This window comes from Myotis daubentonii, chromosome X (genome assembly GCF_963259705.1).
Source record: "Myotis daubentonii chromosome X, mMyoDau2.1, whole genome shotgun sequence".
Taxonomy (NCBI): domain Eukaryota; kingdom Metazoa; phylum Chordata; class Mammalia; order Chiroptera; family Vespertilionidae; genus Myotis; species Myotis daubentonii.
Window position 1 is genome coordinate 7498249 of NC_081861.1, and position 25208 is coordinate 7523456.

Genomic DNA, 25208 nt, shown 5'->3' on the forward strand with positions numbered 1-25208 from the left:
GTTCGGGTGTAAAGGCACCTGCAGAAGGGCAAATAGTTTGGTGCGGTAGAAGCACAGGGAATAAATATGTGGGGGGGGAGAAGCAGGTGATGAGGCTGAGGGCGGGGCTTCCCCCTGCAGTCAGCTCATGCAATCATCAAAGGGAGGAGTGCGCAAAGGACAGCGAGGTCCTAATGGAGGAGAGGGCATCTAACTTAGGGCTTGGACGATGAGTAGAAATTTACCAGGCTGGGATGTGGGATGGATGGGGGTGGGGAGAGGAGGGGGAACAGTGTGAGTAAAGGAGTGGAGGCAGGATGAGCCTGACGTGTCAGGTACAATGAAGGAACCAGCAATCTGGTAGAAATGATCAAAACCATCTGGGGCGCATTTTGAAAATATCACTGCCTGGGTCCCACTTCCCCTCCTCCAGTAAGGATTCTGATTGATATGGTCTGGGGGTGGGGTCCAGGTCTTAGTATTTTATTTTAAATTTATCTGGGAAATTTAAATATTTCAGTATTTTGAATTCGTTTTTATTGATTTTTAGAGAGGAAGGGAGAGGGATAGAGAGATAGAAACATCGATGAGAGAGGAACATCATTGATTGGCTGCCTCTTGCACCCCCCCACCCCCCCACCGCCCCCCCGCGACTGGGAATCGAGCCTGCAACCGCTTGGTTACTGGGTCACCGCTCAACCGCTGAGCCACACCCGCCAGGCTATTTTTCAGTATTTTTTAAAAATCTCCCAGATGATCCTAATACACACCTGGGCTTGAGAGCCATAGCTATAGGGGAGCTGGTTAGGACACTGGGGGAAAGGTAGGCTAGAGCCAGAAAACAGTGATGATAAATTGGCTAATATATATTTAATTTTAACTGTGTGCCAGACATTTTTATTAATCTATTTAATCCTCATCGCCCTGTGAGGATAGATACTATTATCCTTATGTGGCAGATGAGTAAACAGTAATTTGACCAAAGTCCTATATCAAAGTAAGTGGCAGGCAGTCTGGCTTCCAAGCATATCCTAGAAAGACTTGTATTCCAAGCCAAAGAGCTTGAGTTTGCCTCTGTGCCAGTCTTTATTAATTTAGTGTGTATCTGTCCAGAATTTCTTTATGCATATATAAGCAAATATGAGTATGTATTCTCCTGTTTCTTACATAAAAGGTAGCATACTCGATACACTGTTTTGTATCTTGCTTTATTTTTAGTTAATCCTCACTGGAGAAGATTTTTTCCATTAATTTTTAGAGAGAGTGGAAGGGAGGGAGGGAGAGGGAGAGAGAGAGAAACATCAATATGAGACACATGGATTGGTTGCCTCCCACACGTGCCCCACTCAGGGCTGGGAATCAAACCTGCAATCCAGATGTGACCTTGACTGGAAATCAAACCCACCACCATTTGGTGCATGGGCTGACGCTCTAACCACTGATGCACTGGGCTGTGTCTGGCTTTATTAACAAAACTAGAGGCCTGATGCACGAAATATGTGCAAGAGTAGGCCTTCCTTCCCCCGGCTGCCAGCACCGGCTTCCCTCTGGCACCTGGGACCTGGGCTTCCCTCACAGCTCCGGCTTCTTCTGGAAGGTCGTCCAGTCTAATTAGCACATTACTCTTTTATTATTATAGATATCCTGGAAATCTTTACAAATCAGTACATAGAACCCAGCCGGTGTGGCTCATGGTTGAGAGTCGACCTATGAACCAGGAGGTCATGGTTCAATTCTGGTCAGGGCACAAACCAGGGTTGCGGGCTTGATCCCCATTAGGGGGCATGCAAGAAGTAGCCAATCAATAATTCTCTCTCATCATTGATGTTTCTCTCTCTCCCTCTCTCTCTCTCTGAAACCAATAAAAATTTATTTTTAAAAAATCAGTACATAGAGAACTTCCTCTTCTGTTATTTAGTGATATACTACTTAATTTCCCAGCATTTCTAGATCTTCCAGTTTTTATATTGTTACTTAGGATATCATGTATTTCCACTATGATCAGAGGATGAATTTCTTTTTTATTTTGTTTTTTCTTTTTTTATATATTTTTATTGATTTCAAAAAGGAAGGGAGAGGGAGAGAGAGATAGAAACATCAATGAGAGAATCATTGATTGGCTGCCTCCTGCACACCCCCTACTATGGGCCAAACCCGTAACCCAGGTATGTGCCCTTGACTGGAATCGAACCTGGGACTCTTTAGTCTGCAAGCTGATACTCTATCCACGGAGCCAAACTGGCTAGGGCTCTTTCTATTTTTGGGGGGTAGGGGATGATGAATTTCAATCCTTTGAAGTTCATTAAGCTTACTCTATAGGTATTGATATGGTTAATTTTGGTAAATGTTCTATATGCATTTCAAAAAAGTTTATTCTGTTGTCGATGGCTGTGGTGTCCTGTATATGTCAATCATTAATTGTTCATATATTTTATATCCTTCCAGACTCATGGAGTGGGAAGAAGATGCTTGGGTCTGAGTTCTTAAATAAACTGTTAACCAATCCATCTTTGTTTTTGGATGCACTCTTCCTCCCAGAGATACTGGTACTGTTAATTTTGAAGTATCTTGGGGATTTCACTTTCAATATGTTTTGTACTGGTCTCAGCCTATCCGTAACCAGTGCTGTGTCTGGACCTGCCCTTGTGTTTCTTACTGTAATTGGAAGACGCCCTTTAGCAATAACCATCAGGAAACTTTGACAAGATACAGGTTTATTACTTACTAGACCCGGAAATTACTCAGCACCAACTGGGGCCACAGAGGGAGAGAAGGAGGGGGAGAGGGAGAATGGGTCTGGGGTTCTGTTTTTATTGGGGTCAAGGATAGGGGCCTAGAGTTTGGCTGGCTCATTCTTTGTTAGTGAATTTAAAATGTAAGAGTGGGAATCTAAAATGCAGTAAGAGAAAACAAACACATAGCCCAAATGGTCAGATACTGAAATCATCTCATTCAATCAGAAAAATATTTTTATTGAATCTATTGGGATTACAGTGATTAATAAAAATATACACATTTCAGGTATATAATTCTACAACACATGATCTGTGTACTGTATTGTGTGTTCATCACACCAAGTCAGGTCTCCTTCCATCACCATTTATCTCCCCCCTTTACCTTCTTCTATTATCCCCCATGGAATTTAAAATTTTTAAAAACTTCTACATGGTTGGGATTTTATAAAAAGTATTAGTTTCTTGTAGCTGCTGTAGTAAATTACCATAAACTTGGTGGCTTAAAACAATGAAAATTTATACCCTCTCTCAACAAAAAGAGAAAACTCAACCAAGATCTCTAAAACAAAGGAGCCTAAGTAGGGGGAAGCACCTGGCTTTTATCTAGTCTAGTGGCTGGGAATGTGTTTATTGGAAGTAGGTGCCTCTTTGAATTGGACGTCTCAGGCAATCAAAGCTTAAGCCGGCACTTGCATTACAAAAGAGAACAAAAAACAAATGTTAGGGCTTACACTGTGCAATAGTTTGCTGACTTTCATCCTCCCAGCTGCTGGTATATTATTTAGTTTTCTATGGTCTGCTTTATCCATTACTACTCATGCACATTTCAGAATTTTCCTCTCCAATTCTTTTTGTCCTTATGGATTGATGTCTTTTTGTAGGTATACTTTGAAGAATTACTTAATTTTTGAGTGGGTAATATGCATATACTTCAAAAATGAAAAGGTGTGCAGTGGAAAACTTCCCGCCATCACTGTCAATCTACCCAGTGTCCACCCTCCCCACACATTCATCATTTATCATAAAATCTAGTGTTTTCATATACTCTCTCATTGATAATGATTTTTAAAGATATATTTTTTATTGATTTTAGAAAGAGGAAGGGAGCGGGAGAAAGAGATAGAAACTTTGAAGAGAGAGTAGGGGGCATGCAGGAGGCAGCCGATCAATGATTCTCTCTTATCATTGATGTTTCTATCTCTCGCTCTTTCTCTCTCTGAAATCAATAAAAACATATTTAATAGATCAATCAATCAATCAATAATAGGAGTGAAGACCTATAAGGATGCCTTTTATTCAGTTGGACAAACTAATAACTGGATCATTTGGATTTGCATCTTCTATAACTGGTGCTGAGAGAGAAAAGTGAAGTGGTGGGTTTTCCCTTGGTGTCTCCTGGAGGACTTATAATATGGAACCTAAGGCCATGGGTCTAAAACAGGTGGTCAGTAGTTGCTAAAGAATGACAGGACTTGATTTAATGTTTGAGTCCTACTAGACACTGAAGGTACAAAAATGTATGGTGTCTGAGGTTCAGACGGAGTTTGAAATTTACTAGATCCAAACCTAACAGCTGTGTGACTTAGGCTTTGTCTCATTTTCTTATCTTTAAAATTTAGGTAAAGGCACTTACTTGAAGATCATGTGGATTTAGTAGAATGGAAAGCATTTATTAAACAACAAAAGGAAACTTCTGTGGGAGTAGAGCTTTAATATTCTCACCACCGCCACAACAAAATGGTGATTATGTGAGGTGGATGATATGCTAACTAACCTTATTATGGTAAACATTTCTCAATGTCTATGTGTATTAAAAAAATCACCACATTCTACACTTACGCAATGTCATATATCAATTATATCTCATAAAGCTGAAAAGAATGTCTCAAGGAAAACCTACTTACCCACGCCCCACTAGAGAATTAGATTTTCTTCTTCCATTCCTCTCTCCTTCTCCTTTTCTTCTCCTCCCCTTCTTTTTTTCATTGAGGTGAAATTAACAAAACATAAAATTAACTATTATAAAGTGAGCAATTCAGTGGCAATGAGTATATTTACAATGTTGTGCAACCACCATCTCTATCTAGTTTCAAAATGTTTTCATCACCCCAAAAGGAAACCCTGTACCCATTAAGCAGTTGCCCACACTCTCCATCCCTCAACCCCTGGCAACCACTGATCTGTGTTCTGTCTCTATGGATTTACCTATCGTGAAAGCATACAATGTGTGAGCTTTTTTGTCTGGCTTCTTTCACATAGCATAATGCTTTCAAGATTCATCTGCATTACAGTATGCCTTATGTACTTCATACTTTTTTATGACTGAATAATAAATATTCTATTGTATGTATATACCACGTTTTGTTTATCCATTCATTTGATGATGGACGTATGAGTTGTTTCCACCTTTTGACTGTTGTACATAGTGATGCGTGTACAGGAATTTGTTGAGTACCAGTTTTCAGTTGTTTGGGGGAATCTACCTAGGAATGGAATTGCTGGGCCAGTTGATAATTCTATGTTTACGTTTTTGAGGAACCGCCAAACATACCACAGAAGCTGAAATTGTTTTACATTTCCATCAGCAGCATGAGGGTTTCATTTTCTCCATATTCTTGCCAACATTTATTATTATTTTTTAAAAAATTTATTATAGCCATCCTAGTGAGGATGGTATCTCACTGTGGTTTTCATTTGCATTTCTCTAATGATAAATGATGTTGAGTATCTTTTCATGTGCTTCCAAGACATTTGTATGTCTTCTTTGGAGAAATGTCTATTGAAGTCCTTTACCCATTAAAAAATCTAATTTTTAAAAATATCTTATTTAAAAATATTTTTATTGATTTCAGAGAGGAAAGGAGAGGAAGAGAGAGATAGAAATATCAATGATGAGAGAGCACGTCCTCCGCAACCTGGGCATGTGCCCTGACCGGGAATAGAACTGTGACATCCTGGTTCATAGGTAGATGCTCAATAATGGAGCCACATCAACCGGGCTGTTTTTCATTTTGTTGTTGAATTATGAGTTCTATTATATTCTGGGTACTAGACCCTTATAAGATTTGCAATTACGTTCTCCTATTCTGTGAGTTGTCTTTTCACTTTGATGCACAGAAGTTTTACATTTTTATGAAATCCAATTTATCTGTTTTTTTTTTCTTTTGTTGACTGTACTTTTGATGTCATACTTAGGAACTCACTGTCACTCTTTGCCACACTTACTGTGAGGATAAAGACCCTTCTCAGCAATCAAACTGTCAACATCCCAGAAAATGTTGACATCTCTCTCAAGGGGCGCACAGTTATTGTGAAGGGCCTCAGAGGCACCCTGTGGAGGGGTTTCAATCAAATCAATGTGGAACTCAGTCTCCTTGGAAAGAAAAAGAGGCTCTGGGTTGACAAATGGGGATATAGAAAGGAACTGGCCACCGTTTTCACTATCTGCAGCCATGTACAGAACATGATTAAGGGTTTTACACTGAGCTTCTGTTACAAGATGAGGTCTGTGTACACTCACTTCCCCATAAATGTCGTTATTCAGGAGAATGGTTCTCTTGTTGGAAACAGAAATTTCTTCGGTGAAAAATACATCCACAGGGTTCGGATGAAGTCAGGTGTTGTTTGTTCAGTATCTCAAGCCCAGAAAGATTAGTTGATTCTTGAAGGAAACAACATTGAACTTGTATCAAATTCAGCTGCTTTGATTCAGCGAGCCACTGCAGTTAAAAGCAAGGATATCAGAAAAATTTTGGTTGGTATCTATGTTTCTGAAAAAGGCCCAGTTCAGCAGGCTGATGAATAAGATCTAAGTTGTCCAGGTATAGAAACTGCAAGATTCCAAATGATTCCTCAGACTTATTTGCAGTATTATATTTATTGAATTCATTGGGGTGACACTGGTTAACAGGTCCCAGGTGCACAATTGTACAATACATCATTTGTACAACATACTGTGTGTTCACTACTCCAAGTCAAGTTTCTGTCCATCACCATTTATCTCCCCTATACAGTGGGGCCTTGACTTACGAGTGTCCCGACTTACGAGTTTTTCGAGATACGAGCCGTCTCTTGGCCGATTTTTTGCTTTGAGTTGCGAGCTAAAATTCGGGTTACGAGCCAGCTTCAGATACCCCACCGCTAGTTGGCGCAGCGAACGTCACAGTGAACACCACAACATCAGCCCAGCATCACGTGTCTCACTCGTTCACTTTATGATTTGACATACGAGTAATTTGAGTTACGAGCTCCGTCACGGAACAAATTAAACTCGTAAGTCAAGGCCCCACTGTACTCTTTTCCACCTCCCTCTACTCCTTTCCCCTGGCAATCACCACACTGTTGTCCCTGTCCATAAGTTTTTTCTCTTTCTTTTCTTTTTTTAGTTTTGGTGATATTTTAAAGATGAACCAGTTTGGCTCAGTGGATAGAGCATCGGCCTGTAGACTGAAAGGCCCCAGGTTCAATTCCAGTCAAGGGCACATGTCCAGGTTGCGGGCTCGATCCCCAGTGTGGGGATGGGCAGGAGGCAGCTGATCCATGATTTTCTCTCATCACTGATGTTTTTCTCTCTCCCTCTTCCTTCCTCTCTGAAATCAATAAAAATACATTAAAACAATAAAGATGCAAAAAAAGCCATGTATTGATTTGGAGGAAAAGAAAAAAAGAATTCATTGTCAAGGTCATGAAGATTTACTGGAGCCTCTTCTTGCGGTGGCCTCAGCTCATGGCTCTTGGTATCTTGGAAAAGCTCCACTTTGAGATGAACATTGTTACCACTCATCTTCACTTTTTGGCCCTATTTCCATCCCAGCCCCAAGCCCTAATGGAAAGAAGGCCATTACACTGCCCAGGATCCTTCCCTGTGTGCCAATTGCCAAGTGACCAAGTCAACCCATGCCTAGGAATTCTCCCCTCCCCATGGCCAACATTTTGTATTTCCATCAATCATGTTGCTACCTCTGGCTGTAGAAGAGCAGCAGTGAATTAACTTGGTTGAAGGTGTTTGGTACCTACCACCCAGTAGTAGAGTGAAATTAAAATTATCTCCAAATCTTTAAGAATTCAGAACATTGATCTTTCAGCAAATTAGCTTTCATCAGTTGTGTTGTAGGTGAGTTGATGGTTTGGTGAATTGGCCATTTAGTCTATTGGATTTTTTTCAAGAAAGTGCTATCTTTTGATAATAAAGAAGAAATAAGAATAGAGATGTAGATCTGGTTATTTTTGCCAAAAGAAACACCGGAAGGATAAACCATAGATGAATGCAATTGTTCACCCCAAGGCGAGGTTGGACATCTGAGAACTCTGAAAGCAGCTAGAGTTCACAGGAAAGGGCAGAGTACTATGGAGGATGGAGCTGCACAGAGAAAGTGTTCCCTTCAAGTCTTCAAGCAGTAGGGACCAGCACATATATGTAAGAAAACTGCCTGAGGCCAGGGAAAGACCACTGAAAAGGATCAGAAGGAACAATACACAGAGGCAGGAAAAGTTCATCCCCAACATCTGCCTGAGTGGGAAAATCAGTTAACACACGAGGCACTGAATAAGGATCACAGAAGGGTATTGCTTCAGTACCAAATTAGCTCTAGACTATCAGTCAAATTAGCCCTGAACTAAAGGTTATTCAGGCCTGCCCTAAAAAACTTAAATGCAAGCCTCAACAGTATCAAATTGATTAACTGTGTCCCAGAACAAATTTTTAAAAACATAGTTTTATTGATTTCAGAGAGAGGAAGGGAGAGATAGAAACATCAATGATGAGAGATAAAATCATCAATCTCCCCCACCCCCTACTGGGGATCGAGCCCATAAGCCGGGCAGGTGTCTTGACCTGGTGCATGGGATGATGCTCAATCAACTGATCCACACTGGCCAAGCACCCCAATTTTTTAAGTACAAAAAAATTCAGCACTCAACAAGGCAAAATATACAATATCTGGCATGCAATAAAATATTATCAGGTATGAAAAGAAACAGGAGACTACAACCCACATAGTTAAAAATAATCCATAGAAAATGACCCAGATGATCAATCCAATAGACAAAGAACGTCAAAACAGCTTTATGTTCAAGAAGGTGGAGGAAAGCATGAGCATGACTGACATATGGCTCCCAAGGAAGACCCTTCTCTGCCCCCACCCTCTGCTCCTGGACTCAGAGCTGAGATCCAGTCCTTGTTCAAGAAATTATGGTCGTGACTCATTGAATGGTGGAACTGGCTGGAAATCTGCTTCCTGGAACCTGCCAGAAATCCACCATCTAGGGTGCCAAAGAAAGTTGTTCATGGGAAGGTGAGTCATCAGAGGCACTCTGCTACAAAGCTATATATGAGGGAGGGTGTCAGGGAAGTTGCTGGCCACTGGGTGCTGCTGGCTGCCTTGCACAGCAAAAAACGGGAAAATGGAGAAGCTGTGAGTGCTTCGCTGTCTGATGGGAGATTCCAGGGAGAAGCTGCTGGCCACTGGGTGCTGGTGGTCACCTTGCACTGCAGGAGCAAGGCACCGGAGAGACTGTGATGCTTCAGGACACCGGTGCTGGAGAAAGCTGTGTATGCTGCAGCAACCTGCTGAGTGGGCCCACCAGAAGCAGGAAGCAAAACCGTTTTCCTTCTTGCAATGTCTTTCCAGTGCCCTCTACTGGCAAACCTTCAGTACCAGCTGGTAAAGGAAAAACATTTAAAAGGACCAGAGCCATTTTCACAGAACAGGCATAAAAGATGAATTTGAAGCCAAGAGACAAAAATCAATAAGTGGAACAGTCCACCCGTTTGATTACTCAGCTTCCATATGCACCCTTCCACACGTATTTGAATTCTCCTACAACAAAACAATTCTACAAGATATATCTAACAAGATATAGCTACCCTTCTCACAAGAAAGGAAGTTTCACTCTTTCCCCAAATTATATCTCAAGAGTCATTATATTCATTGCTGTTTATATTAATTATTCCTCAAATTTAGTCATAGTCCCACTAATATTCCAGCATCTAAAGATGAAATTAATTTCCAATTCGTATATAAAATCAAAATGGGAAAGAGACAGAAAAAGAAAACGACTAGCATATACAAATAAATACAGAAATATAACAAGCAAGAAGAAAATAAGCAAAGCTACAATAGTACTCATTTCTGTAATTGTTCACAAGGTTGTAATTGCCATCACTGGCTTCCTTCTTCCACTATCCATTCTGTATTTTCCCTGCCTTCCTCCAGAACCTCAGATGCTCTCTACCTGATGGAGTCACCCAAACTTTAATTCCTGAAGAGTTTGAGTCCTCAATCATCCTGGCTGTTTTCAGTTGCTATAGTTCTCCATTAACTTTTATTGTTGGGCATGGAAGTACTAAGAGGCATCTCAGATACTCCTCTGGGTTGCAGACATAATCTTCCTTGCCTCCACAGTGTAGTAGCAACTGATTTCCCCTTAGTAATGAAGATCAATCGCTCTAGCTAGTAAATTAACTCTACTTCCCCTCTCCCTTTTTTTCCCCTGTAGATTCTCTGGCTTAGGAGCCCAAAATATCCAAATTTTCTTACTTTCCAATTCAATGGAATCATTGTTGTGCTCCCTGGTTGAGGCCTCACCCACTGGCAAAGAGGACTTACTAGAACTCAAGGCGCAGTGTCCCTAGCTTCATTAGGATCTTCCCACACATACACACTCCAACTTTCAGGATACTATTCCTTCCCAATAAGTGCGAGGCTGGGAGCTTAACTTGCCTTGTAATTAAGCCAGTAGTGCTGAGATTTTGGGTTTGATTTTCAGTAATCTCAGCCCTTCAGCTACAGGAAATAAGGCTCTCCTTCAGGGCACACCTAGAAACTTTTGAGTCATTTATGGTGCTTGAGCTGGGGATTCCAATCCCTGGGCTCATCTTTTGTTGCACCACTTTGTCCAGAGACAGTAGGAGCAACCAGCCAATCTCATTCTATTCCTTAGTTTTCAAAAAAAATATTTGAAAGTATCATACACACAGTCACCCAGCTCCTTGCTTCTTATTAGTTGATTATGTATCCAGTAGATATTTTGAGTGTCTCCATAGTACGTCATTAGTATCTTTCAATTTAATCAGATTAGAGAACCAATTCCAGAAACTTCAGAACCAGTTCACAAAATTCATTACTTTTAAAAAACTTTAATATATATTGATTTCAGAGAAAAAGGGAGAGAGACATAGAGATAGAAACATCAATGATGAGAGAGAATCATTAATCGGCTGCCTCCTGCATGCCCCACACTGGGGATTGAGCCTACAACCTGGGCATGTGCCCTGAATGGGAATCAAACCACTGACCTCCTGGTTCATAGGTCAATGCTCAACCACTGAGCCACATCGGCCAGGCAGAAAACTCATTCTTAACATTCTATTCCTCCACTCCCAGTACCAAAATCTGTATTAGAGTTCTCCAGAGAAACAGAACCAAAAGGACATATTTATATATTAAGAGATTTATTACAAGGAACTGGTTAACGTAATTTGGAGCGTGAGAAGTCCCAAGATCTGCAGTCAGCAAGCTGGATACCCAGGAGACTGATGGTGTAAACTCCAATCCAAGTCTAAGTCCAAGTACAAAGGCTGGAGAAGGTTGATGTCCCAGATCAAGGACAGTCAGGCAGAGAGAGAGTGAATTCTCTGTTGCTTATTCTTTTTGTTTTATTCAGGCCTTCAATGGATTGGATGAGTCCCTCACTTTGGGAGACACCTACTTTCCTTAGTCTACCAATTCAAATGTTAATTTCATCCAGAAACACTCTCACAGGCACACTCCAAATAGTGTTGAACCAAATATCTGGGCTCTCCATGGCTGAGTCAAGTTGACAAACAAAAATTAACCATCATGCCTGGCTCAGTGGTTGAGCACTGACCTATGAACCAGGAGGTCACAGTTTGATTCCCAGGCAAGGCACATGCCCGGGTTGCAGGCTCTATCCCTGGTGTGGGGTGTGCAGGAGGCACCCGATCAATGATTCTCTGGCATCATTGATGTTTCTATCTCTCTCTCCCTCTCCCTTCCTCTCTGGAACCAATAAAAAATCCTATATAATAAAAGGCTAATATGCAAATTGATTGAACAGTGGAATGACCTGTCACTATGACACACACTGACCACCAGGGGGCAGACGCTCAATGCAGGAGCTGCCCCCTGGTGGTCAGTGCACTCCCATAGGGGGAGCACCACTCAGCCAGAAGCCCTGAGCAGGCTCATGGCTGGCGAGTGCTGCTGCAGTGGCAGGAGCCTCTCTGGCCTCTGTGGCAGTGCTAAGGATGTCTGACTGCCATCTGACTGCCAAGAGGGTGCAGGCCAGGCTGAGGGACACCCCCCCCCAGAGTGCACCGGGCCTCTAATATATATATATTAGATTTCCAAACAAGCAGAGCTCAAAGTTGCCAAGATGGGGAACAAACATTCCATGAGTGAGTTATTAGGTGTAATAGTGAGAAGAGCCACTCCCACTTCTACCCCTTAATTTCAGGACCCATTTATACTGACTATGGGGAAGATAGAACCATATATTGGTCTGTGATTCAAAGTGTATACTACATCCTATAAAACAAAACCCCATTCTTTTAGGGTGCTGTTTCACAACTAGCATCATAACAGAGTCTGCAAAGCCATTCCACCTTTCAATTAGGCCATCTGCACCCAGATGATGTGGCCTGTGGTGAGGCCAGTTAATTCCATAGGCATGGACCCATCACTACACTTCCTTTGCTGTGAAATCTGTTTCTGGATCAGATGCAATGCTGTGTAGAAGAGTCCACAGATGGTGGTGCTGGCACAAACATTATAGGCAGGGAAGGGAAAACCATATCCAGAAAATGTGTCTGTTCCTATGAAGATGAATCTCTGTTCCCCTCCATGATGAAAGAGTTCGATATAAGCAACCTGTCACCAGTGGCTGGCTGGCTGGACCCCAGAGCAAATAGTGCCATGTTGAGGACTCAATTTTGATCTCTGCTGATGGCAGATTTGGTAGTCTGCATTAGCATGAACCATGCCATCCTCAGTAAGGGGAAGTTCAAGTTGTTGAGCCCAGGCACTATATGCCTCCCAGTGGCATTCACATGGGGCACAAATATCTTCACTGTCTGTGTCCATTCAGAGGTCTATCCACTTCTCTCTTCCCCAGACTTCCTTGTCACTAATATTCCAGTCCTGTTACTCCCAAGTCCATGGAGATATATATATATCTCCATGTTTCTGTCCATCTCGCAGTCTAGACACAGTGGACAATGAAATATGCTGTTCCATGTTTTGCTCACTGGGTGAGATTTTCCTTCACCATTATCACTCAGGGTCACCCCTGAGTAGAGCTGTAATGTGCATCTGTCTACTTTTGGATGGTACCAGCATATCATTCAGACCCAAATATATAAGACAAGCTTAACTTTATTCCTCCTTGGTCAACTGCTTGCAAGGAACATCCCAGGACACCATAGACTTGGATTGAAGGAGAGGAGGCAATAAAATAGGAGTTGGTGTCAAAAGAGTCTGAGTCACCTGCTCATGCAACTTACTGTATATTCTGGAATTGCCTAACTTGGTCTCTTCTATACCACTTTTATTTGATAACTAGAGGCCCAGTGCATAAAAATTCATGCACTGGAAGCGGGGGGGTCCCTCAGCCTGACCTGCCCCCTCTCATAGTCCAGGAGCCCTCAGGGGCGGGAGGCAAGCTGGCTATCAGGGGATGGCAATGCCCTATCACACCTCTGCTGCTGCTGCTGTTGCAGCAGTGCAAACCTCAGCTGGCCCTGGTTACCTGAGCCTCAGGCAACCCTGGGAGGCTGGGAAGCTGCCATTTGAGGCTTGCCTGCACCTTGGGCTGATCCTGGGGGGCTGAAGGGACTGGGAGACTCCGGAAGCAGGCACGTGGAGCGGCCGGGCCTGCATAGGGGCAGGCCCGGTCTTGCCGTGCACCTGCCACCCCGGTGAGGCTGAGGGGACAGGGCGCCGCCATCTTTGAGGGTATGGCAATCAATTAGCATATTCCCTCCTTATTGGCTGTGGGTGCCGCCATCTTTGCGATGGCATGAGGGTCAATTAGCTATTCCCTCTTTATTAGATAGGATAGATTGCTGCTATGCATGTCTAATTTTATGGCTATGTGGGTCAGACAAGACACCCATTCATGATGGGAATTTCAGGCTGTATGGTTATTATGTATCTCACAAGAGGCCCGGTGCATGAAATTTGTGCAGGGGGGGAGGGGTCCCTCAGCCTGGCCTGCACCCTCTTGTAGTCCAGGACCCCTCGCTCCTTACCACCTGCCTGCTCGCTGTTTCTTACTGTTGCCACGAGGTGGGAGAGGCTCCCACCACCACCGTTGCACTTGCCAGCTGTGAGCCTGGCTTCTGGCTGAGCTGTGTTCCCCCTGTGGGAGTGCACTGACCACCAGGGGGCAGCTCCTGCATTGAGCATCTGCCCCGTTAGTCAGTGCGCATCATAGCAACCAGTCAGTCGATTTGTATGCACCTACAGCCCCATCTACACCTGCATCTCTCATCAGAGTCCCCAGGGTCCAAGGGGGCTGGGCTGGGAGCGGCTGCTCTTCCTCAGTCACCAAGGCCCCTGGGCAGGTGGGGCTGGTCCACCTGGGCTGGAGCAGGGCCCCTGGGTGGGGTGCAGTCTGGTTGGGATGCTGGGCCGAGGAAGCTGGCCCCAGTGCCCAGGGGGCTTGGCTGGGTGTATATTACCAGACCCAGTTGCCCCCAACTGCCCTCCCCTGCCAGCCATCTTGTGGTGGCCATCTTGTGACCACATGGGGGCGGCCATCTTTGACCACATGGGGGCAGCCATCTTGTGCAAAGGTGTGACAGTCAATTTGCATATTACCTCTTTATTATATAGGATATATATATATATATATATATATTAGGTCTTCCTTTCCCCAGCCACCAGCACTGGCTTCCCTTTGGCATCCAGGACCCATGCTTCCCTCCAGCCACCAGCAGGCACCTGGCACTGGGCTTCCCTCACAGCCCCAGCTTCATCCAGAAGGATGTCTGGTCTAATTACCATATTATGCTTTTATTATCCTATCTAATAAAAGAGAAACATGGTAATTGGCATACAACTGCTACCCTTCCCATTGGCTAAACAGGGCAATATGCAAATTAACTGCCAGCCAAGATGGCGGCCGACAGCCAGGCAGCTTGAAACTAACATGAGGCTTGCTTGCTTCAGTGACGGAGGACTCCAATGTTCCCCACCTGCCGCTGCAGGCCTCTGAGCTGCAAGCAACTATGTAACAAACATAGAAGCTAAACAAAACCCCAGAAACCTGCCGGGCTTCAGCCAGCAGGATCGCAACATTGTAAGCAAAGGCCAGAAACCTACTTTCAGCAGCGGAGGCCTAAGAGCTGGAGTCAAGCCTCAAAGCTAAAGCTGGCCCAGAATAAAAAAAAAGAAAAGAGAAAAAAGAGTGGTTGGGAGCTTCAGTCACCCCCAGCCTGAAAACAGCCCTCAGCTCCTCACCCAGACTGGCCAGGCACCCCAGTGGGGACCCCCACCCTGAAGGGTGTGTGACCAGCTGCAAACAGCCATCATCCCCTCACCCAGGCTGGCCAGGCACCCCAGTGGGGACCCCCACCCTGATCCAGGACACCCTTCAGGGCAAACCAGCCGGCACCCACCCATGCACCAGGCCTCTACCCTATATAGTAAAAGGGTAATATGCCTCCCAGCACCGGGATCAGCGGAGCTGCGAGGCCTCCCGGCACCGGGATCTGCGTGACCGGGGGCAGCGCCCAAACCCCCTGATTGCCCTGCGGCTCTGTGTGTGACAGGGTGTGGCGCCCCAACCCCCCTGATGGGCCCTGCTCTGTGAGTGACAGGGGGAAATGCCCCAACCCCCTGATTGGCCCTGCTCTGTGCATGACAGGGGGTGGCACCGCAACCTCCCCATTGACCCTGCCTTGAGTGTGACAGGGGATGGTGCCCCAACCCCCCAATCGGCCCTACCCTGAGTGTGACTGAGGGTGGAATCACAACCTCCCGATTGCCCTGCTCTGTGCATGAGAAGGGGCAGCGCCCCAACTCCCCAGTCGGCCCTGCTCTGAGCCCGACCAGGGGCTGCACCTAGGGATTGGGCCTGCCCTCTGCCACCCGGGAGCAGGCCTAAGCCAGCAGGTCGTTATCTCCCGAGGGGTCCCAGACTGCGAGAGGGCACAGGCCAGGCTGAGGGACCCCCCTCCCCCCCGAGTGCACAAATTTTTGTGCACCGGGCCTCTAGTTATAGATAATTGATTTCAGAGATGAAGAGAGAGAAAGAGAGAAACATCAATGATGAGAGAGAATCATTGATCAGCTGCCTCCTGCAAGTCCCCTACTGGGGATCGAGCCCACAACCTGGAATTGAACCGTGACCTCCTGGTTCATAGGTCAACACCCAATCACTGAGAGATGCCGGCCTGTGGTATTTTGTTATAGCAGCCCAAACAGACTAAGACACCTTGGTAGGCTTCTTTGAATTTCGGAAGTAACATCTGAGTGTGCTACTCTGAACCCAAAAGGTTTCCATTTAGTTGCCCACACGCTTTGCAGTTCAGACTGCAGTACAAACTGCTCTTGAATTTGGACCTTACAACCCAGCAGATTCAACGATACACCAAGAGTCTGTGACATATAAGAATGCTGTGTGAAGATTCTGGCAAGCACAAATGAGGCAATCATAGTGTCAACTTCTAGGAGTTTAGAGAAAATCTGTATGCTCTTTTGCAGATAACTACTCTCATTTTTTAAAAAATGTTTTGAGGTATAACTGACATACAATATTATATTAGTAGCAGGTTTAGTGTGCGCCCTGACAGTTGGGTTTTTTTCTCCTTTGTAATGCAAGTGCCTGACTTAAGCTTTGACTGCTGAGGCATCCATTTCAAAGATGCATTCATTTCAAAGGCAGCTGTCTCCAATAAACACAGTGCCAGCCTCAGGACTAAAGAGCCAGGTGCCTTCCCCCGCTAACCTGCCCCCCCCCCCCCCCCGCTCCTCTGTTTTAGAGATCCTGGTTGATTACAATAACTGAACATTTAGGCTACTTGCTTGTTTTATTGTTTTTATGCTTTAAATTCACCAATAAAAGAGTGAGCCCATGCCCTAGCCAGTTTGACTCAGTGAATAGAGCATCGGCTCCATAAACTGAAGAGTCCCAGGTTTGATTCTTGGTCAAGGGCATGGATCTTGGGCGCATGTGGGTGGGAGGCAACCAATTGATGTGTCTCTCTCACATTGTTGTTTCTCTCTAAAAATCAATGGAAAAATATCCTCGGGTGAGGATTAACAACAACAAAATAAAAGAGTGAGCCCATGAAACCCTGGCCCCCAATACAAGGAGAACCCTAGAACTGTTCTCATTCTCTCTCTCTCTCTCTCTCTCTCTCTCTCTCTCTCTCTCTCTCTTTATTATATAGGATATATATATATATAATATATATATAGAGGAAGTAGAAAGGGGATGAGTGGATAAGACCTATTTCCTCCTTGGTTATTGTGTGCATTTGCATGCTGAGCTTTGACCTCAGTTATGACTCTATCGACCATAGGGGGTTGTTGTGGTGGGTCTTGAGGAGAAGGGGCATCCCCTTTCAAGGCATCTGGACCATGTGAGTTTATCACAGGGTTTTCAAGGAGCAAAAGGCTAGTCTCAGATACTAAAGGGCTAGCTACTTAGTAAGGGAGGCTCAGAGTGACTTGGTAGTTCAAGATTGTCCGTTTCATCTGGGACCAAACAGTTGTCCCCATTCCAAGTGTTGGGATTCCATTCTTTATCAGTGTCAAGGCTGTGACTTCAACTGTCATTGCAATTCAACAACCTACTCAATTAAACGTTGTGTTTGATTTTCAGCAATATTAGCCCTGCAGCTACAACGAAGAACAGCCTCTCTTATACATCACGAAAGCTCTCTGGTTCTTAGACTGTGACTGAACTGCTCAAATGCATTAAAAAATATCAATCCCACATCCCAGTCCTTATAGCCATGATGCCTGCCATAATGGTCAAGTGCAGCAGCCATTTAAGGCATCCAAGGCATGTGCTTCAGTTAGCACTTCATCACAATCAACTGTAGGTTGATTAATTGTGATGTCACTGCTCGCCATGAATTACTAGCCTGAAGGAGGTGTGAATGAACCAATCCCACAGTTGCATCTCTCTCTGCAGGTCTATTTCCTGGGATCACTCCTGGTAACAATTCTGTCTGTGTCCTGTCTGAAGAGAGGAATGACACAGTAATTTGAACAGGGAAAGTTAATACAAGGAATTACCTATAACAGGGGATTAGAATTATGAGGAATTGACTAGTGAGGTGTACAGAGACTCTAAAGATCATAGGAATAACAGAATTAAGATGTAGTCACTATCCCCAGGCTAAGATACAATGCCCCTGGAGCTGAGATCCAGATTTTGTCGGAGAGGCATGACTGTAGCTCACTAGATGACAGAGTATTGTGGTGTGGTACTGATGCAACCTGTTGGAAATCTATCTTCTGGAACTCGCCAGAAATCTGCCTGCTGGGGGGAGGGAGAAAGCTGTTCACAGAGAGCTGCTGGCTTCCGTGCTCTGCAGGAGCCAGGCCCTGGGGAAGCTGCAAGTGCTGCAGTATCCAGAGGCCCTGTGTTGCTGCCAAGCTGCCTGGGGGTGAGTACTGGTGCGAGGGGAGAGCTGCTGGTCACTGGGTGCTGCTGGCTTCCATGCCCTGCAAGAACCCAGGAATGGAAGAGTCTGGTGCCAGAAAAAGTCATGCAGAAGGAGACTGCCAAGCAAACACACAGGAATCAGGAAGGAAACCTCTTTTCCTCTAGCAATATCTCTTCAGCACTCTCTCCTGAGAAAGCTTCAATGCCAGCTGGCAAAGGAAAAATACCTCAACTATGTTCCATGATCACAGAACAGGCAGAAAGGATGAACTTTAAGCTGAGAGGCAATAAATTGATAACCAGCACACCAAAGGTCAAAAGGGAAATCATAAGGAAAATTTAAAAGTATTTTGAATGGAATTAAAATGAAAACAAATGTATCAAAATGCATGGAATGCATCAAAAGCAGTGCTTCAAAAGACATTTATAACATTAAATGCTTATATTAGGCTACCACTTACTCTCTTTCTGCTGCCATCTTGGCTCTGCATTGCCTGCACAGAATGCTGGGTGAAGTCTCTGTCACAGAATGAGTTGCCACAGCCCCAGGCTGAGACAGGGTCTGAAACAGAACCTGACAGTGATGAATCAGTACCAGAGCTCAAAGAACAAGATTCCACCAGGCAACCATACAGGCTCAGCTAGCAGCAGCAGCTGAAATCGATGAAGAACCAGCCGGTAAACCAAAACAGAACTGAAGTGAAAAGAAGGCACAGAAGGCTATGTCCAAACTGGGTCTTTGACAGGTTGTAGGGGTTACTAGGATCACTGACATCTAAGAATGTCCTCTTTGTCATTCCAAAGCCAAATGTCTACAAGACTCCAGCTTCAGCTACCGACAGAGGTTTTGGGGAAGCCAAGATCGAGGCTTTATCTCAGCCAGCACAGCTAGCAACTTCTGAGAAATTCAAAGTTCAAGGTGAAGCTGTCTCAAACATTTAAAAAAACATCGATACTCCAACTGTACAAGAGGAGAGTGAAGAAGAGGCTGATGAAACAGGCGTGGAAGTTAAGGACATAGAACTGATCATGCCACAAGCAAATGTGTGGAGAGCAAAGGCAGTCCCAGCCCTGAAGAGCAACAGGAATGATATTATACATCAGTGGTTCTCAACCTTCTGGCCCTTTAAATACAGTTCCTCATGTTGTGACCCCAACCATAAAATTATTTTCGTTGCTACTTCATCACTGTCATGTTGCTACTGTTATGAATCGTCATGGAAATATCTGATATGCAAGATGGTCTTAGGCGACCCCTGTGAAAGGGTCATTCGACCGCCAAAGGGGTCGCGACCCACAGGTTGAGAACCGCTGTTATACATGCTATTATGGAATTAACAATGTAACCATTCAAAAAAGAGGACTTTTTTTGGTATTTCAAAAGAGTAACTGTAGCTTGGCTTGAAATTTGTACTGTTTCTAGCATTAATAAAGCTATGGCTTCTGAAAAGAAGAATTGTCTCAAATCAATGACCTCAGCTTCCACCTTAAGAAACCATGATAAAAAGTGGAAATTAGCCCTAACTGGTTTGGCTCAGTGGATAGAGCATCGGTCTGTGAACTGAAGGGTCCCAGGTTCGATTCTGGTCAAGGGTATGTACCTTGGTTGCAGGCACATCCCTGGTGGGGGTTATGCAGGAGGCAGCTGATTGATGTTTCTAACTTTCTATCCCTCTCCCTTCCTCTCTGTAAAAAATCAATAAAATATATTTTTTTAAAAAGTGGAAATTAAACCCAAAGTAAGCAGAAGAAAGGAAATAATAAAGATAAGAGTAGAAATCATCAAAATACAAAGGAAAAACTATAGAGAAAATTTTAAAAACCAATAGTGGGCTCTTTGGGAAGATCAATAAAATTAATGACACACTAGCCAAATTGATAAGGGAAAAAAGAGAGAAGACCCAAATGACTAATATCAAGAATGAGATATAGGACAACACTACAGAAATTAATCCCATATAGCAAAAGGCTAGAGGCAAAAACATCACAACTGGAATGACTGCTCTACTGGATGGGGAACCGTGGTGAACTGAGTGGGTGGCAGCGGTGGCCGGAGTGAAGCAGCCCGGGCCCGAGAGGGTGCCTGGCAGCGACTAGAGCAAAGCAACCCAGGTCCCGGGTGCCTGGCAGTGGTGGCTGGAGAGAAGCAGCCCTGGCTCCTGGTGCCTGGCAGCATGGCGGAGTGAAGCAGCCCGGGTCCTGGGTGCCAGAGGGAAGCTGGTGCCAGCAGCCAGGGGAAGGAAGGCCTACTCTTATATGAATCTTCGTGCATCGGGCCTCTAGTATAATAATAAGGGGATGTCATAAAGAGCTTTATGGTAATAAATTGGATAATTTAGGCAAACTAGACACATTCCTTAAAAGACACAAGCTACTAAGTCCACTCCAGAGAAAAACAAAAAACAAAAAACACATCACCGATCTGAATAGTCATATGTCTTTAAAGAAATTTATTTCATAGTTAAAACTTTCCCACGAAGAAAACCTTATGTCCAGATGGCTTTACTGGTGAATTTGATCAAACAGTTATGGAAGAAATAATAGCAGTTGTATGCAAACTTTTCCAGGAGAAAGACGAGGAATGTATTAAATTTGTATTGCTGCATAAAAAACTACAAATTTAATACCCTAAATCAATATTCATTTATTATATCAGTTTCTATAGGTCAAAAGTTCAGCACAAAATGACTGGGCTCTCTGCTCAGGTTATAACAAGGCTGAAATCTAGGGGTTGTCTGGAGGCTCTGGGGAAAATATGATTCTAAGTTCATTCTTGTTATTGACAAAATTCAGTTCCTTACAGTTGTAGGAGGAGTTCCCACGTACTTGCTGGCTATCAGCTGGGGCTGATCTCATCTCATCTCCACATTCTTTGTCACATGGCCTCTCTCTGTCTACAAGCCAGCAACAGTGTGTCACACATTTCCTATCCTTCTGATTTTGGACCTTAATTACATCTGCAAAATCCCTTTACAGCAGCAAGTTGATTCATGTTTCATTAAATAACTACAGCAAGGTTTATGAACACCAGGAGCTTTGAACCTTGGGTGCCATCTCAGAATTCTACCTGACAAGGAGGGAACACATCCCATTATATTCTATGCATTCAGCATTAACCAGATCCTAATACCAAAACCAGACAAGGAAATCCCAAAAGGTTATTTTGTGGCTACCAACAAACTGATTCTGAAATGTATAACGGAGAAGCAGAAGATCCAGAATAGCCAACGCAATGTTGAAGGAGAGCAGAGTTAGAGGACTGATGCTACCCAACTTCAAGGCTTACTATAAAGCTACAGTAATTAAGACAGTGTTGGCAAAAGAATAGTCAACTAGATTAGTGGAACAGAAAAGAGAGAGCCCCAAAGTAGACCCATTTAAATATATTCAACTTATTTTGACAAAGGTACAAAAGTAATAAAATGGAACAAAGTCTTTTTGACAGGTGCTGACACCTGTCAGGTGTCTATTATCAAAACAACAAAAGAAAAGTGTTGCAAGGATGTGGAGAAATTAGAACTCTTGCACACTGCTGATGGGAATGCAAACTGGTGCTACCACTATTAAAAACCATAAGAAGATTCCTAAAAAAATTTAAACTGGAGCTGTCTCTTGACCTAGCGATCCTACTTCTGGGTATATATTCTTAGAATCCCAAAACACCAATTAGAAAGGATATATGCACCCCTATGTTCATAGCAGCATTATTTACAATAGCTAAGATCTGGAAACAGCCAAGTGCCTATCAGTAGACAAATGGATAAAAAGCTGTGATACATCTATACCATGGAATACTATGCAGTTATAAAAAAGAAGGAGCTCTTACCCTTTGCGACAGCAAGGAGGGGCCTGGAGAGCATTATGCTAAGCGAAATAAGCCAGTCAGACAAAGACAAATATCACATGATCTTGATCAACCAAAGGACTTGTATGGATGCATATAAGCATAACCAATAGACACAGACACTGGGGGGTGGGGTGAGGGTAGGAGCAGGGAGTGGGGTGGGGGGCAATGGGGAGATAAGGTCATGTATGTAATACCTTATTCAATAAAGAAAAATAAAGATTTTCACTTAGTAAAAAAAAATCACATGATCTCTCTTATATGTGGAATCTAATGAACAAAATAAACTGATGAATAAAATAGAACCAGAGGCATGGATACATGGAATAGACTGACAGCTATCAGAGTGGAGAGGGTTTGGGGGGCTGAATGAAAGAAGGTAAAGAGATTAAGCAAATACACACACACACACACACACACACACACATATATTTGTAACAGACAACAGTGTGGTGATAGCCAGAGTGGAAGGGAGGTGGGGGCTGGGTGAAGGTGGGAAAAAGGGGGAAATGGGGATTGAAATAGACTTGGCTTTGGACAATGGGCACATGATGCAGTGTGTAAATGTGTGTTTTTTTTAAAAAATATATATATATTTTAAATATATTTTATTGAATTTTTACAGAGAGGAAGGGAGAAGGATAGAGAGTTAGAAACATCGATGAGAGAGAAACATCGACCAGCTGCCTCCTGCACACCCCCTATTGGGGATGTGCCCGCAACCAAGGTACATGCCCTTGACTGGAATCGAACCTGGGACCTTTCAGTCTTCAGGCCGACGCTCTATCCACTGAGCCAAACCGGTTAGGGCTAAAAAAATATATTTTATTGATTTTTTTACAGAGAGGAAGGGCGAGGGATAGAGAGATAGAAACATCAATGAGAGGAAACACCGATCAGCTGCCTCCTGCACACTCTCTACTGGGGATGTGCCCACAACCAAGGTACATGCCCTTGACCAGAATCAAACCTGGGACCCTTCAGTCTGCAGGCTGACACCCTATCCACTGAGCCAAACTAATTAGGGCTAGATGTTTTGTCTAGTTGTACACTTGAAACCTGTATGGTTGTGTGAACCAATGTCACCCCAATAAATTCAATAAAAAATTAACTCAGAATGGATTATAGTCCCAAATGTAAAATGCAAAACTATAAAACTTTTAAAAGATACCAAAGGAGAAAATCTAGGGACCTTGTGTTTGGCAATGACTCTTTTAGTGTATATATTTAAATATGCTTTTAAAAGTTAATATTAGAGAGAGAGGAAGGGATCAATGAAAGAGAGACATCACATTGATTGGCTGGTTCCTGCACACCCCCTACTGGAGTCAAGTCCACAACCCGGGCATGTGCCCTGACCAGGAACGAAACCACACCGACTGACTGGCAATGACTTTTTAGATGCAACACCAAAGGCACAATCCATGAAAGAAATAATTGATAAGCTGGATTTCATTAAAATCAAAAAAGTCTGGTCTGTGAAAGACACTGTCAGGAGAATGAAAAGACCAGCCATACACTGGGAGAAAATATTTGCAAAAGACATATCTGAAAAGGACTGATATCCAAAATATACTAAGAATACTTAAAACTTAATAGTAGAAAAAAAACCCCAATTAAAAATGAGCCAAAAATCTTAGGCACCTCACCAAAGAAGATAAACAGATGGCAAATAAGCATATGAAAGGATGCTCCACATCCTGTGTCCTGGTGAAATGCAAATGAAAACATGATACCTTACACAGCTATTAGAACAGCCACAATCTAGAACACTAACACTGCTCCCTAAGACATGTGACAAAGGTAGTCTCATTCATTGCTGGTGGGAATGCAAAATGGTGCAACCACTTTGGAAGACTGGCAGCTTCTTAGAAGATGACACATACTCAACATACCATCCAGCAATTGTGCTCCTTGGTATTTACCCAAAGAAATTTGAAAACTATGCCCACACAAAAATCTGCTCATGGATATTTGTAGCAGCTTTATTCATAATTGTGCAAACTTGGAAGCAACCAAGATGTCCTTCAGTGGCGAATGGATAAATAAACTGTAGTACATCCAATCTAATATCAATCAGTGCTACATAGAAATGAGCCATCAAGCCATGAAAATACATGGAGGAACTTGAAATGCTAGTACTACTAGTAAGTAAAAGAAGCTGACCTGGAAAGGTTATATACTGTATTGTTCCAACTCTGTGACATTCTCAAAAAGGCAAAATGATGGCGACAGTAAAAAGATCAGTGGCTTCTAGGGACTAGGGCACAGCAAACTTAAAGGCCAACTTAAGTTTATAGGCAGAGCACAGGGGATTTTTAGGGCAGTGAAACTATTCTGTGTAATACTGTAGTAGATGCATGTCTTATACATTTGTCCAAATCTATAGAATTTACTACTCATAGAGTGAACTCTAATGTAAATTATGGACTTGAGGGATCATAATGTCTCAATGTAGGTTCATCAATTGTAACAAATGTAGCACTCTGGTACAGGATGTTGAAGATGGAGGAGGCTATGCATGTGGAGGCAGGAGGCATAAGGGAAATCGCTGTACCTTCTGCTCAATTTTGTTATGAACCTAAAACTGCCTTAACAAAAAAGTCTATTTTAAAAACAGACAAAGAGGGATCCTGAGAAACACTACAGTACAGAAGACTGGGATCTCAAGCCAGCCAAGGGAACACTTCACTTTTTTATTTTTATTTATTTTTATTTTGTGATTACTTTATCTCTTTTTTTCTTTGTTTTCCTGTTTTTGTTTGTTCCTTTATTTTCTGTTTCTTTTCACATTATTTTTCCATCACTCTATTTTATTTTATTTTTATTTGCTATTTTTATACCATTTTTGAAATCAAATTTTTTGTAAATTTATTATTATTTTTTCTCCTTCCCTTTACTCTTATCCATCCATCTCCTTTCTACTTCCTCTATACTGAACTGAGATCCTCCCCATATTCATCCAACTTTTAACCTTATCTTCTATATATAAGCTCAGCATCTACAGA

The 25208-nt window shown here is 43.3% G+C and overlaps 2 pseudogenes; both read left to right on the plus strand.

Moving 5' to 3' along the window:
- Positions 1 to 4909: 4909 nt before the first annotated feature.
- LOC132224519 (large ribosomal subunit protein uL6-like) lies at positions 4910 to 6539 on the plus strand (annotated as a pseudogene).
- Positions 6540 to 12110: 5571 nt separating this feature from the next.
- LOC132224520 (nascent polypeptide-associated complex subunit alpha-like) lies at positions 12111 to 21611 on the plus strand (annotated as a pseudogene).
- The last annotated feature ends 3597 nt before the right edge of the window (positions 21612 to 25208 follow it).